At 31.8% G+C, this 10,670-nt stretch overlaps 1 long non-coding RNA gene across 1 annotated transcript; it reads left to right on the top strand.

Moving 5' to 3' along the window:
* The first annotated feature begins 671 nt into the window (after positions 1-671).
* Positions 672-2,683, top strand: LOC107863819. Its single transcript, XR_001672450.2, has 2 exons — positions 672-1,268; positions 2,432-2,683. It is a non-coding gene; the product is annotated as an uncharacterized LOC107863819 (long non-coding RNA).
* The last annotated feature ends 7,987 nt before the right edge of the window (positions 2,684-10,670 follow it).

The following is a 10,670-nucleotide window of genomic DNA, read 5'->3' as shown; positions in this document are numbered from 1 at the left end:
AATTATTTCATCATTCTCAAGCAACGAAGAGGCAGCTGTTGACACCCAATTTTTGACCGTCCAATACTCATTTTAGGCTGCTATTTTGGCAAAATAATTAATTTTAAATGTTAGTTTTTTTTACACATTTTTCTTGTATCAAACAGATATTGACGTGTCATATTCATAATTTAGAAAAATGCACAAATTATTATCTTTTAATATCATTTTTATCATATTAATTCAAATACGACATTTTTACTTAATTTTATTAAAATTTATTATTTTATACGTAAATGTGCACACTCACAATTTGCAAACACATTATTTATTATTGTTATTATATATTATGTATTATTATTATTATTTATTATTAGTACTTAGTATTTATTAATTTATTATTAATACTTATTATTTATTATTATTATTATTTATTGCTTATTATTTATTATTTATTATTTATTATTTATTATTTACTATTATTATTATTATCCCAACTACTATTTAAATAACAGCCCAAATTGAAATCACTTTGCCTAATTTATTTATCTTTTAGCTCAATTTTTATCCAAATTATTATAATTCTAGCCATATATTATTACAATTATAGCCCATTCTTGACTCAATTTAAAAATTCTCAACCTTTGAATCTCAGCCATCGATCAAAATTGATCCAATGGTTGAGATCAAAAGGACCATTCTTTTCTTTTAAAGACAAAGGAAGCCCTAACCCTAGCCACTTCCAAATCAACCGCACGCTCCCTTTCTTCTCTCCCCTCACTCTAACCTCTCACCCTTCCTCTCTCTAAATGGCGTCGCCGTCGCCGGTGGACGGCTGCTGCCGCCGCTCCACTACTCTCTCTACCCTTTCTCCACTCTTCTCTCTCCACCAGCAGCCATGGCTGCCACTGCCGGAACAGCCGCCGCCCTTCTCTTTCCCTTGCCTCAACCGCCGCCGGTGACACGAGTGCCACACCATCCTTTTCTCTCCCAAATGCCGCCTCACCCCTTTTCCGGCAAAACTACGCTGGCGAAACCCCTTCGCTGCCATCGCTAGGCTCGCCGGTCAGCGACCAGCCACTCCATTCTCCGCATCTCCACCACTCCGACCAGCAATTAAGTTGTCCCGTCGCCTCTGTGCAACAGCTAAACCCCCATAGCACCGCCTCCCTCATGCTCCAGCAACACTGCCCTCTCCTCTCACCCGTTACGTCCTCATCAGAGTTGATGACCGACGAGGTTTTGATGAACAACGAGGCTCTGGTGAACTTATCTGCTATTATTGCCTGGTTTGATTTTCTTTAATATATTAAGTTGCATGTTTTTTTACTTTGTTAGATGAATCCGTTTTCTAGATTAAAACTTTTGTGATTTTTGATTTTAAACTTCGATTTAATTCCTTTATTTACGTATTCATAATCATATATGTGGAATGCGTCGATTTGTCCTTAAAACCGCTATTAGGTTGTTAATTATTTCAAGTTTTCGATATTGTTGTTCCCTAATTTGGTTAACATCGATGAAATGTGACTCATATAACTAGGTGCCTATGGCAAAAATGTGTGTGTGTTTTTCTCTTAAATGATAGTTTATGGGACTGATTTCGTACGTAATTTTAATGATTTGGATTTAATTTTTTTGTGCATAATTAAATTGTTGTGGTTAAGGCATATTTGTATAATTATTTCTTTTATTTTTATTTAGTTACTGCTGCTCATACCCATATGATGTCTATTACCTTTTAATATATTTTAGTTTCTTTTTACTTGCTTATTTATAGAAAATCCATATGTCATTCCAATCTATTCTATGTTTGACAGATTCTCCCTTTGTTATTTATGGCAAACTTTTAATCCACTCTCAATCTAAGTGATTTAATGTGACTTATTTGAAAATAATAAATTGTGTAATTGATAATTTCCTTCTCCTTAATTGATTCTGATTGACTGTTACAATAATTTATTTTCCTTTCATTTAGAAATTTTTGATATTTATTTTCCTTCCATGTGTATTGACTGATTTTTATATATGAGTGATTTTTTTTTTATGAAAAATTTATATTGACAAATATTTATCTTCCTTTTACTTTCTATGATTCTTTTACTATATAAACTCCCCCTCTTTTCATTAACAAATAGTTCTCCATTACAATCACTCTCTAAAATAAAACTACTAGTAACTGCAAGACGAAGAAAAAGATATTTTCAAGCTATTTGATTTCTCTGATTCCGACAAGGCATTCAACTCGCTTTACTACTGCAATCATACTTTTTTTCGATCTTTATTATTATTTTCGCCGTTTAGGTAAGTTCTCAAAACTATGTAATTTTCATTCTTTGTGTGTATTGATTGCATCACGTTGTGAAAGCCTTTAGAAAGCATGTCTATAGGAATATTTCGATGTTCGTTATTATATGTTCCTGTTTACATGTCATTAAATCTTATCTCGCAGATATAAATAAACAATTATGGGGTTTTGAAGAGTCGCCGAGGTGTTTACATTATATTGTAGTAGTTCTATTTAGTTTTAGTTTCTTATTATTTGGTTTGTAATATTATTGTATAAACAGTACTATTATTGTAATAATAATAATGGGGACTGCTCGGGGGCGGAAACTTACATGCTCTGTGAATAGTATAGGTAGGCACAACTTAGGATTTTACGTGTATTACGTGCTATATGAATCACCTAATATTCGAAGCATTTGGATACTTGAGCCATAACTTATTCATTGCATGTTTGGCACTTCAACACAATTTAGGCATAACAAAATAATTTAATTTTTCACATGTTAACACTAAATTCCTGCACCTTCCTGCATGATAATATGTTACACATTATGTTTAAGCAATTTTGGCATGAAAAATGCACGTTAGATACTCGATTAAACATGTGAAAACATATTTTAGCATGTTAACACAAATATTGTTAAAGCACGATAGCATTAAATTTTCTGCACATTAACATATGTTTCAGCATGTTAAACTTTAGCATTTTAACATTAGAATTAAGCATTCTTGGCACGTTAAACATTAAATTTGACCATGTCGTATCTTCTAGTATGTCTAACTTTAAAATAAGCATGTCAATGTATTTTTTAACATGTTAATAAATTGTCGGCATGTTAAAACAGTTTGTTTAAGCATTTTAGCACATTCACATTAAATTCATGTTTGTCCTCACAGGTTAGCTTACTCGCCATATTAAAAAAAAATACAATTTTAGCATAATAAGTCAATTTTCAGCGTGTTAGATTTAATTTCTGGTGTATTAAAATAAAATTTCAGCATAGTAATATAAATTTTCTGCACTATTTTCAGCATATTAACATAAGGTTCCTGCACACTAGCATATTTTCAGCATGCCAATAATAGTCAAATTTCTGCTTTTTAAAAATTGTGTTTCTGCATTATTAAAAATGCGTTTCTGCATTATTATGATTGTGTTTCTGCATTAGTAAAACTGCATTCTTGAATTATTAGAATTGCGTTTCTGCATTACTAAGACTGTGTTACTGCATTTTTAGCACATTAATATGAAATTAGTGTGCACTAGCACAATCACCAGCATGTTAAAACGTAGGTTTTTGAGCACCCTCAATATGTTAAACACTAGGTGAAGTACATCATTATGTTCCTTAGCATGTTACTGCATTTTTAAATATTTTTGTTAATTTTTCATAGTGTAATTAGTTTATAATACTTTATTCGTGAGCACAATTTCCTGACATATTTACCACACTTCTGACACACTCTTTCAACAACATGATAATGCATTGTTACATACACGAATCACAGTTACCTTTTGTCATATTAGTCAATTGTTGCACTTAGATATCATGCCCATAGGTTAAAGAGGCAAAAAATAAGTAGCTATTCTTTGTCTTTGCATGTAAATCACATTAATCAACTCTTTAATAACTAAGTGGCTAACGTGAGACATTACTTGCTACTCGATGTTCAATGTGTTACGCGTTTCGAGTCCTAAGCAACATAATTTTATTTTGTCTAGACCATAAATTCAAAATAGTAAAATTCAATGCCTCTTGGAGAAAGGCGGGACGATAGGAATTACTAAAGATGCTAGTTTTATCCTTGTTTGAGAACACCTTTAGAGTTAACAATCAGCCTAGGTGGGGTAGGACGGGTAGTCATTCTAAAGTGATGATCTCCAACAAACATTAAAGGTAAGACATATGGCTTGTCTAAGAGTTCAGTCAGTGGGTCGGAAGATGATTAAACAAGTTGAGGCTCTGATCCGAATGAAATCAAAAACAGTTTTTTGTTTGATTTGACAAAGTCTTTTTTTATTTAATTTACATGCTTATTTATTTGGGGTAGTTAGTTTTGTTACATAAGCAGTCCTCTTTTATTATAAATTATGTCATTTCTTTCTCCTTGCTTATTTTATTATGTGTTTTTATCACTTAGATAATCAACAATTAGAAATACCAAAAATAACATGTGTTTGTTTATTCGTTACTTTATCGCTTTGTCAATATTTAAGTTAATAAATAAGTGATCTTTATTTGATTACATAGAATCCCCACGTAAAGTACGAATTCGGTCGGGAACCACCTTTGTGGACATCAAAATGTGTTTAACACTTTCCTTTTGAGGTAATTTGAACCCTTACCTGAACTCTGGTGAACTAAAACAAAACAAAAAAATAGGTTCGTAGTTGACCTAGACCGGTACCCTAACGCACCTTAATTAGTTAGGTGGCGACTCTTCACACTCATCCTCAAACAATCCCAAAAGGATTGGTCACGTCGAATTCCACTTTTCGTGAGGAAAATGGGGCGCGACAGGTCCTAAGGGTGGCAACGGATCGAATCTAGAACTTTCGCTCCAGGTTTGGTGGAAACACATCGATTTCGTGATTTGGAGGCTAGTTCACTATTGTAAACCTGGCTTACCAAGTTTGGGTCTACCGGTTACAATAGCGAGTTTCGCATCAGTCCCTTAGTGTACCATTACGAAACCGAGTCGGACCGATTCTAGAACCTAGTCTAATATGATTAATTTATTTAATATTATTTTATATTATATGACAAAACAAAAAAGATTTTTTAAAATAGTTTTTTGATTTTATAAATAACTTAAAAATAGTTATTTACTTAGATTTTATTCTTTGACTTTTTTTTAAGTCCTAATAGTTTTTAAAATAGTTATTAGTCAATACTTATTTGAAAAGGTTAATATTAATTTAAATTTCCATTAAATTATCTAAGTCCCAAATTTCAAACATTAAATAATTCTTAATAAAAAGCTGTTTATACTTGTAGGTTGAATCCCAACTATCCCCAACATTTTGACCCCTATTTTGTACTTTCAGGGATCGTTTGGTTGGGAATGTAGTTATGCTGAGATTAATTATGCTCACTACTAGAAAACTGTAAATTACATGGGGATTTTACCTAGGGAATAATATCGCAGGAAATACATGCGGATTTACCTACGAAAATATTAAATTTCTTAACATGAAAATATATTATCTGCGAACTATATATTTGCAAAAAAATTCGCAGGTAAATTTGGCGCCATATTGCGCAAATTTCGTACTTACGACATTATCTGGGGAAATATATCGGCAGGTATTTTATCTCTAGGTAAATTCGCAGGTATATGGACAAATATATATATATTTTAAATCTGTAGAAAATCCCCAGGTAATTTATCCTACGGATTTACTTAGAGATATTTTTGTGAAAATTTATGTAATGAATTTTATTACGTAGAAAATTATTTGGGGATTTTGTGCTGCGAATTTTGCTGGGAATTTTTTCTTGGGGAATTACCTGCAAAATTATTACTTGCGGCATTACCTGGGAAAATATATCGGCGGTTATTTTATTTCTAGGTAAATACGCAGGTATATGGACAAATATATGTATTTTTTAAATTCATAAAAAAAATTTCAGGTAATTTATCCTAAGAATTTACTTAGAGATATTTTGGTGGAAATTTATGTAATGGATATTATTACCTAGGAAATTATTTGGGAATTTTGTGCTGTGAATTTTGTTGGGGATTTATTCTTGGAGATTTACCTGTAAAATTATTACTTGTAACATTACCTGGGAAAATGTATCGGTGGGTATTTTATCTCTAGATAAATCCGCAGGTATATGGACATATATATATATATATATATATATGTTTAAATTCATAGAAAAATTCTCAGGAAATTTATCCTACGGATTTACATAGAGATATTTTGGTTGAAATTTATATAATGAATTTTATTACATGGGAAATTATTTGGGGATTTTGTTGTGCGAATTTTGCTGGGGATTTATTCTTGGGGATTTATCTGCGAAATTATTACTTGGGAAATTATTGAGGGATTGTGTTGCTACAAATTTAGCTGAAATAATTTCTTGGGGATTTAACTATGAAATTATTATTTGAAAAATTATTGGGGGATTGTGTTGCTACAAATTTAGGTGAAGCTACTTCTTGGGGATTTACGTAGGATTTTTGTGTCTTGAAAATTTTAAATAGGAAAAGTATAAACTTGAAGAATAAAAAACATAAAATAAAAAGAAATTAAACATTAAATCGGTGGACACGTATAATCAAGTAAAAAATGCTCTAGAAATTAAAATTTATTTTTGACATAGATGGTATCGAAGATGTATTCGAGCCGAATAAACCTTAGCTTAACTCGTTATGTTATCACCGAAAAATTAAAGAGGTGAAATTTCGTTGGCCTAAGATAGGGCGAAGAACGACTTAGAGCTCCAATAGAACGTATTTTTCTATTGGTTAATTTAAATATAATTGTAAGACATCATACTACACACAATAATATAACAGATCAATATAATGTACATTTAGGAGTCTTTTGGTGTGAGATATAATGTATAATAATCACGAAATAAAATAAAAAATTAATTTATTTTTTATTGAGTTGAAAGTATTAGGTAGTTTCAGAATTATATATATGATGAGATTAGGGGTGGGCATTCTGTTTGTTCGATTTGCTTATTTAATATTGGTTCGTTTTTTTATTTTCAGATTGACGAAAATGACAGTCGTAATCAAACCAAAATAAATTCAATTTGATTCGACTTCTATAAATTCGGTTAAGTTACTTCAAATTTTTATTTTGATTTTGAAAATTAAAGTGGTGAGTCTTTCTTTTTCATGACCAGGCATTTAAATTTTGTGATTTTTCATTTTAGAAAAAATTACTTTTTTTTCAAACCTATTTTTCATTTTCAAATATAAATAACTCAACATGGATGAAATGAAATAAAATAACGGGAAAACATTATTTATATTGAATATATAAAATAAAAAGATATATATAAATATAAAATTTATATATATAATAAAATATATATATTATTATTATCGTTGATTTTAAAGTAATATATTATGTGTCATATTTTTAGTTAGACAATTTATTCATAACTAATCTGAGAATAATTATATTATTTATTTTACTATTATTATTATTGTATTAATCTGCAATCTTTGTCGATTTAATTTTTTAATTTATTTATTTTCTAGTCTGATTCTGCCAATTTGTAACAATTTTAGCCTAATTTTATCCAATTTATTACAATCCTAGCCCAAATTGTGTCCAATTGAACTCAATTGCAAATTTCATTTAATTTTTTTAACCAAATTCTTATTAATCTTTAGATTAGCCGTTGATCAACATTTATTTATTATTATTAAATTTATTTTTAATATTAATTTTATATAGTTACTACATTTATTAAATATCAACCTAATTCAATTTAATTTTTCTAATTTATTTAAATTCTAGCCATTTATACTCAATTTATGTCAATTGAGTTTAATTTGACTAACCGAAATCCTCAATTTAATTTTTTTTTAACCCAATATCTAATCCCAATATACAAGTCAAGTAAAAAAAAAACAGACAGTAGAGCGACAAACGGTTCAATTGCCTCTCATAATTCCATCAAGATCTCTTTAATTGCATTCTGGTTCACCTCATGTAAATGACTCTTCCTCACATCAACAAAATCCTAAAGTCAATCAATCCCGGACTTATAACATTGTTGTGCCTCCCATAATACCATCACAACCCCCTCTATTCCCATACTAGTCTACTTCATGTAAATGATTCTTAACCTAATCTTGGGATCAACCAACCCCAGCCTGCTATTATTGAATCTCCACCTCAATCTAATCCGGCCCAACCTACAAATCAAGATTCTAAACCATTAATGTCACCACCGTCCAACAGGACTCCAGCCACCTCACCTAATACAGTTGACAATGAAGACGATGATAATCAAATATGGATTGTACCTGAAGGGGATGATTAATAAGACTAACATTTAGTAATACATATATTTTGGTGAACTATTTATATGTGCAGATGTTCGATAACTACTATATGTTATGTAGGTTTGATCCACACAAGGTAGTTATTAATGGTATTGCTAATTGCATTCGGAGTAAGTTTGAATTGGCTAGACCTTCATGGAAGAAGTTTTCAGAGTCTACTCGCGAGATGTGGTTTGAGGAATTCAAGGTAAAAAATTTATACATTTTGATTCATGTATAAATATAATTGTGGGACTATATAACTAATATTTTATTCATTTGATATATGCAGAAGAAATTTAAGTGGCTTCCTCACTATAGTGATGCTATATGGTCTAATTTTAATAAAAGGGCATATTCAAAAATGACCCAACTTTTTTGAGATGTTAGAAAAAAATTGCGTCTGAAACCACGTTGGATGGAAGATGTAGTGTTCAAGGAGATAAAGGTGCATTGGGAGTCTGATGAGTTCAAAACAAAGTTTGAACGAAATAAAGACAATCGTGATTCAAATGCCGGTGCATCACTTCATACAGGTGGTTGTGTACCTCATTGATTGATCTAAAAAAGAATGGTAATTATAAATATTTTTAAATATATCTCTTTGAAGAAAATAATATCATATTCAATGTTGATAACATGCATATCTTTTTTTGAATATAGAAAGAAGCTACTGGAAAAGATCTTTCTATTTCAGAATTTTATTTTTGAACTCATCGCAAGAAAATTGATGAAAGTTGGGTAAATGAGAAAGATGAAGCTACTTATGTAAGTGTTCATTTACTCTATTTACTAGTTGAGTTCATTTCAATCTTGAAGTAGTGAAGCCGTGTGGGGCCAATTTTGATTCACTACAAGCACGAGAATCTACTCCTAAGACACACTAAACATTCTAAAAATCAACGATCGAGGGGGCACTATAGAAGTTAAAATTGGGGCTGAAATACCTGCAACCCCCTTACTACCTGCCATAGAAGTAGCTCTACCCTTAGTTTGCTTGTCCGTAACTGCTTGAGACATACTACCCCCTTATTCCTTGCTATATATGTCTGTAACTCCTTTTGTTTGAAGGGCTTGTTCATGCCCCTCACATTCTAAAATAACCAGTTCATAATCAGGTTATATTCCTCCCTTCTGGGGGCATCCCTATCCTCTACATACCATTGTTATCTTCTGATAGTGGAGAGTAAATATTTGTAAGTTTCATGGACAGTCTTGTCTGTACCTTGGCTGAGTTGTGCCCAATTGAACTAAAGCAGCATAAGATCCACTCTGTCGATGATCTTCACCTATTTGTATAGACGTAATCACTCTTTCTGGGGTATCATTCCATATTTGTATATCGCAATTACTCTTGAGTTGATCATCTTTTTGAACCAATGCTTGATTATCTTTAATTCTGAATCCCATGGTCTGTGGATGTGGTATATTAGTAGCAACATTATGTTGGGGCTGTTTATCCATTTCTTCAGCAATATGTTTAGGCAACCATTATTTTACCTCTCTTTCTCGTCTATGAGCACCTTCTATAACCTGGTTTTGTCTCCCTTGAGGTAGATTATCCCTTGGTTCTTTACGTCAACATATATGGCCAAACCTAGTACATTTTTAGCAAAATAGAGGTTTCCAATCATAAGCCACCTGTTGGTTGTAAATCTTTCCACTGGGATAAAAAATCTCAATCGCATCTGGTAGATCTTGAGTCACGTTCATCTAAACTAAGACTCTAGCGTAGGACGCTCTACTTTGTTTTGTAGTACAAGCATCGACAAATAATAGTCTCCCTAATCGGCTAGTAATTTTGCTAAGAGCCTCCGCTCCCCAGTAATTAAGGGGCAGGTTTAGAAGCCTCACCCATAGGGGTATAGTGGTAGGGAGCTCTTAAGTAAAATCAAAATCGTGGGTCCAATTTTGAAGGATCAGTGGCTTACTATTGATAGAATATGGACCAGAGAAGAGAACATCATCTATATCCTAAATATTTTGGAACTTCACTATGTAAAAGCCATCATCATGATAGTACAACTCAAGTTCCGCAACAAAATTCCAATAGCGAGCTATATAGTTCCACATATACGAGAAAGTAGGAGCATCTCCAAACGTGGATACTATAAGGGCATTATTCCATTCATGTGTTTGTTTTTCAATTCCAAGTGCTTCTAGTATTACCATAGGTCTGCCGTCAATAACAGGTAGGGGTTTAAAATTAAGAGTCATACCAGTAGATGTTTTACAGTTAAAGGTGAATAAGTTGGACCAAGCATTCCCCTCCTCCTTGGCAAAACCTTCTCCCAAATTGAGTTGTCGAGCTACTCCGTGAATCCCTTGGTGTGTCACCATAATGTTCTGAGTAGGACCAAGGGTGATTAATTATATGA

This window comes from Capsicum annuum, chromosome 3 (assembly GCF_002878395.1).
Source record: "Capsicum annuum cultivar UCD-10X-F1 chromosome 3, UCD10Xv1.1, whole genome shotgun sequence".
Lineage (NCBI taxonomy): Eukaryota > Viridiplantae > Streptophyta > Magnoliopsida > Solanales > Solanaceae > Capsicum > Capsicum annuum.
The sequence above is the reverse complement of the archived record's forward strand: the minus strand, read 5'-3'. Positions and strand labels throughout refer to the sequence as shown.